Source organism: Spermophilus citellus (genome assembly GCF_964194105.1).
Source record: "Spermophilus citellus genome assembly, chromosome: 1".
Taxonomy (NCBI): domain Eukaryota; kingdom Metazoa; phylum Chordata; class Mammalia; order Rodentia; family Sciuridae; genus Spermophilus; species Spermophilus citellus.
The window spans coordinates 197,587,712-197,593,192 of record NC_138182.1 but is presented as its reverse complement, the minus strand read 5'-3'; the positions used below and the strand labels follow the sequence as shown (position 1 = coordinate 197,593,192).

At 35.6% G+C, this 5,481-nt stretch overlaps 1 pseudogene across 1 annotated transcript; it reads right to left on the bottom strand.

Annotated features, from left to right (window-relative positions):
- Positions 1-1,170: 1,170 nt before the first annotated feature.
- On the bottom strand, positions 1,171-1,891 carry LOC308650333 (large ribosomal subunit protein uL6-like; annotated as a pseudogene). The gene has a single exon. The product of its transcript is annotated as a large ribosomal subunit protein uL6-like (transcript).
- Positions 1,892-5,481: the final 3,590 nt, after the last annotated feature.

Sequence of the window (5,481 nt, the reverse complement as noted above, 5' to 3'; positions counted from 1 at the left end):
AGCCTTCCATCACCAGTCATCAGGAGATGAAATGTCAACATATTGAGAGATGGTATGATACAAATAGACACTTAATAGGGAGTCCTTTTCTTTTTTCTTTCTTTCTTTTTCTCCCCCCCCCCCCCCCCATTTTGGAAAGAAAACATTTTTTCCAGAAAAATTTGAAAGGTTATAATAGTGGTTTGAAATCAGTAACTCTCAATTTTTTTCTTTGTGGTTATGGAAGAAATCATCAATTTCATTTCTCAATAGAACCTCATAAACACAACAGACCAAATGCCAGAACAGAAATTAAATGGCTGTGTGATCCTCAAGGGTAGACATACTTTAACTATGAAGTATTTACACCAAGCCTTGAAAACAGTACTCGAAAGAGAACCAGCTAAAGTATGTGTGGTTTGCATTTGCTGTTTTGACAGTATTGTTTATCAAAATAACTACAATTTTCAAAGAAAAGACTACTTAATTTTTACTATGTTGCTTTTCTGTCTGGAAGGAACTATAAAAAATAAGGTCACTAAGTTTTTGGTTTAGTTTTAGTTTATTTAACTTGTTTCAGTACAGTTAAATGCTTCAAAATGGCAACTTCCAGGCCCCTTTTGATGATATATTGTTAATTTAAAATCTGTTTTGATGGTATTTTAATGGTGGATGCACTTCATGTTCAGTACAAGAGAGAATTCTCATGTATGCTATGGGCTTTAACTAACAATAATGTATGGATATTTTCTCAGTTATAACAAATGTATCACACTAATGCAAGGTATTAATAATAGAAGAAACTGTGAAGTGGAGTGAGGATTCATGAATGGAATTCTCTGTACTTTCTATCAACTTTTTCTGTAAGCCTGAAACTGCTCTAAAAATAATAGTCTATTAATTTAAAAATCTGCTTTGTAAATTTCATAGTAAAAAAAAATTCAACAGTAGTAAAATTTATTTATTTATTTATTTTTTAAAAATACCCAGGACTGAACCCAGGGCACTTAACCACTGGGCCACATCCCCAATCCTTTGTTATTTTATTTTTGACAGGTTCCACTAGGTTGCTGATGCTGATCTTGAATTTGCAATCCTAATCCTCCTGCATCAGCCTCTCAGTGGCTGGATTACAGGCATGTGTCACCATGCCAGGTGGTAAAATTCTTTTTTTCTTTTTTCCTCTTCTGTTCCTTTAAAAGGACACTAAAGTTTATTCAACCTGTTGGAAAGGATTAAATCCAAAGTCAATAGAGATCTTTTATTGCGTCACTGAAATATCAATATCAAATCAACTCCAGGACGTGTTTCTGTGACTAGATAACTCTTAGATCTTATTCATCAGCCTGCTGAACTCTTCCTTTTTCAGAAACATAAATACCTTCCAAAAATTTTCTGATATCCTTGTTTTTCACTGTTGCAGCTTACTGAATTAAAGTGGTTGAATTTGAAACAAGTTCAATATCATTTCCTTCAAGGATTAACTCATCTTTCTGAGTTTGAGACACTGAACAAGCAACACCTGTCCTCATCTGAACCCTGAAGATGTATTTTTCACCCAAGAAATTTCAGATTTTGACAAGAAACCTATTCTCCCGAATAACAACATTGATGGGGAAGTGAACATACACAGACCTCATCTTGTAACAGAAGCCCAGTGTAACAACCTTGATCATGTTCTGTACATGACTACAGTTGGTATTAACAATGACCAATTCCTTTCTATTTCCCCACCATTTGTCAACCTGTAGCCTCTTCTTTTCTTTCCAAGGAGGCTGAGTTCTACACTGATATGATTGAAATACCTCCAGAGGGTTCCTCTTGGGCCCTTCACAATAACTGTGCATCCCATCAGAGTACTATTGACATTTTCTGGAATGTGGATGGTCTGATTGCTGAGAATGGTCTTCATTCTTGCAGTAGATGCAGCAAAGAGAGAACCGTAAAATTCTTTAAGTGTCTTTTAAATAGACCTTTGAAACCTGATTAGCTCATTGCTTATTCTCTTTCATTGCTGAAAGATGATCTCTCAAGATCCACACCTGGCCACAGGGCACCTATATCCAAACTTCTGGAAAATATAATTTGAACACCATAAATAGTCATCCTTGGAACTGCATTATACTTTACATTTATTTTTATTTCAGCAATTTCTCAAGCTTTTGTTTTCTCCTCATAAAATAACTTTTTAAGTAAGATCACTCATAATTGTTTATACTGCACTGTACATGATAGGCAGAATTTGTCTGTAATCCTCAGTATATACTAGCAGCCAAAGAAAAGTAACATGATGAATCAGAGAGATTTTTCTTGGACTTTATGCAATAGCAAACAAGTTGTTGAGCTGAAATGTAGTAAATTTGTTTTCTCAGTGACATTCCATTCACCCTGTCATAATAACTATAGATCCCAGTTTTAATCTCTGCCATAAATAGATTTTTCAACACAGAAAACTTTCTGGCTGGTTGTCAGAGAGGAATCTCAGGCTAATTAGACCCTCATCAGTCAGAAAGGGCCGAGAGCAGAGCTCCATACTAGATACTCTGAGGTGAGTGGGCAATTGAAAGAAAGGTTCAAAAAAATCCTGCATTCATAGGAGATTCAGTCTAGGAACGAGAGCCTACCTCTGTTACAAAACTAAGAACATATCCAAAGCAGCTAATCTTAAGTGCAATGGAATTGAAGACTAATCTAGAGCTAATATGTGTCAAATACAGAGTTAAGAAGCACAGAACAGTGTGGTAAACTCGCTAGTTCTGGAATTTGAAGTAACTGGGATTCTGTTGCAGGCTATGTACCTCCGTGCAGTTCACGTCTCTGGGCCTCCAATCCCATGTCTGTGGAGAAAGGCAAGGTGAGGTCCTGTCCCTCAAGAGTCAGGCTCAGAGAATGTAAGTGAGGGTTTTTCTTGTTTAGAACAGCAGTAGTTACATCCTTTAAAAATGTGTATGTTTCCTTGTCAGCCGCCGAGGTGCACGCCTGTAATCCCAAAAGCTGGCAAAGCTGAGGCAGGAGGATCATACTTCAAAGCCAACCTCAGCAACGGGGAGGCTTGCTAAACAACTCAGTGAGATGCTGTCTCTAAATAAAATACAAACTAGGGCTGAGGATGTGGCTCAGTGGTTGAGTGCTTCTGAGTTAAAAAAAAAAAATAGCATAGGGTTCCACAAAGGTGATAAACAGCTCAGTGGAATGTAAGAAGGCTGGATTTTAAGAAGAAAGTTTGGATTTCCAAAGCAGTGAGAAGGAACAAGTCACATTTTGAGATAGGACTAGAAGTTATTTTTTGGAGGGAGAAAGGGAAAATACACCAACGAGGAACTTTATTTACATTTGTAAATAATAATCTGTATTTAAAAATTCCCAGTAGTATATAATAAGTGCTTGTTATGTTTCTCTTTATATTTTTCCAGAAATTTGAAATGTTTTAAGAATAAAAGAACTAAAATTAGAAACATAGAATGGGAAAATTCTATTGTTCTAATAATATAAATATTTTCTGTATACATTTGTTGAATTTTAAGGCATGATTAATTACTATTTTGGGTGTGATGGGAATTTTTACTTCAGATTTTCAGAATGATTGTTTCATTTGTTTTTGTTCTCTATTTCCCAAATAGTTGAAAATAAATAACATTGAAAAGAAAACTTGCAATGAAACACCAATATCACAAAAGCATTTTCAGCTAACAAAAAGTTCCATTGTAGGGCTCCACTTTAATCTTTACCATTAATTATTGGATAGACAAGAAAAAAATTAAATTCAGAATCCAGGAGACACTTCCAATGGAAAATGTAATTTATTAATAGGTTAATAAAATTTAATTTGCTAAAATTTATCTCCCAATACTTTCAAACATGGAAGTGCTGTGTAAAATGAGATATACCAGTAAATTCCAAAGTATAACTCAGGCTCTTGGGACTATACACTCCTTTGATCTCATCACAAATTGGCTCCTGGAAACCAGAAGGCCTCCTGGACTCAGTCTCCAGGGATCTTACCCCTGAAGCATCTCAAAACAAATAAAGTGGCCGAGACAGACGCTGGACCCAGACAGAATGGCAACCATTTCACAAAATTAACCCCAAATGATGTGAACAGACAATTCTCCACATGTAATTATGGCTTTTGTTATTTTTTTCCCCCATGAAAGCATTCTACTGCCTTGGCTTAAATACAACAGATAGAGGTATTCAGCCTGGGCTGGCAATATTTCCGATCCATATTTCAATAGATGATCCTGAATTGGCCTCCTGGAAGCATTTATGCTGACCAGTTTTGAAAACCTCTTTGTCAGCCCTCACCCTTACCTGCTAACACCCCTCACTAATGGATGAAAGCAGGGGGTGATGATAATCACTGTCTGTCTGCCCAGCCCCAGGGTGCAGCCTGAGTCTGCACAACAGTCCTCTGAAGGGGAAAAACAAGGAAATAAGGAGTGTAATTCAATGAGTACTTGGGAACTAAGCTTGAGGGTTTCTTTTTCCTTTTAAAGGAACAGTGATATCAGAAGCAGGATTATGAAAAAGAAAGAGTTAGTAAAAATAGGATCTTTGTGAATTCGAATAGCAAGGGCATTTCAAATTGAATTACACAGGATCACGGCAATTAGAATTGGAAAAGATCTTTCAGTCTTTCTCTGTCAAAGCATGATTACTCCCAACGGTATATTCTCCCGAGCTTAGTCCAGTCCAATTTTAAATGATTCAAGTGATGGAGCCTCCTCCAGTGCTCTTGGGATATTATTTCAGAGTCAAAATAGCTAACAGCAAGGGGATCCCCCTATATTTTTCACTTTATTTCAAAATTATTCTGCCTTGTATTTCCCCAATCCACCTCAAAGTTATTTGAATTTAATTTTAAATGAATAAAATCTACATTTAAATCATTAAAACCAGCTGAATCTGGGTCTTGATAGCTAGTTAGTGTCTCTCACTTTCTTTTTCACACACACACACACACACACACACACACACCCATATACAAACACATGCCTATGTACACAGCTATACATCCACTCACACATGTATTCATATACATACAACTAGAAAATATACAGCAACAATGTGCTTATGAGAAAAACAAAACTTCAATAAACTACTGTTCTAAAACTGATAAAGAAGCCACAAATGTAAACCTAAATGTTATTTTGCTTGGTAAATATTACATTTTTTTTCACTTGAATAAAATAATGTGATCTTTTATAGCAGGTTTAGTGTAACTTATTTAAGTACACATAATATAGATATATAATATGGTGTTACTACTATAAATATATTTGTAAAAATATTCAAACTCTTTTTTCCTTTTTTGCATTTGTTAAAACAACACTGACTCATATTTTCTTTCTGAATGGCTCCTTCTTACACTAAACATGGCTTAAGATTTGAGTAAGTTGTAGAGCTAGGGGGAGAACAGCTTGGGGTATCCAAGGTTAATGGATATTGCTTAAGGGTATTTAAATTGATCAAGGAATTTATATAGCTTTCCATGTCCTTTCC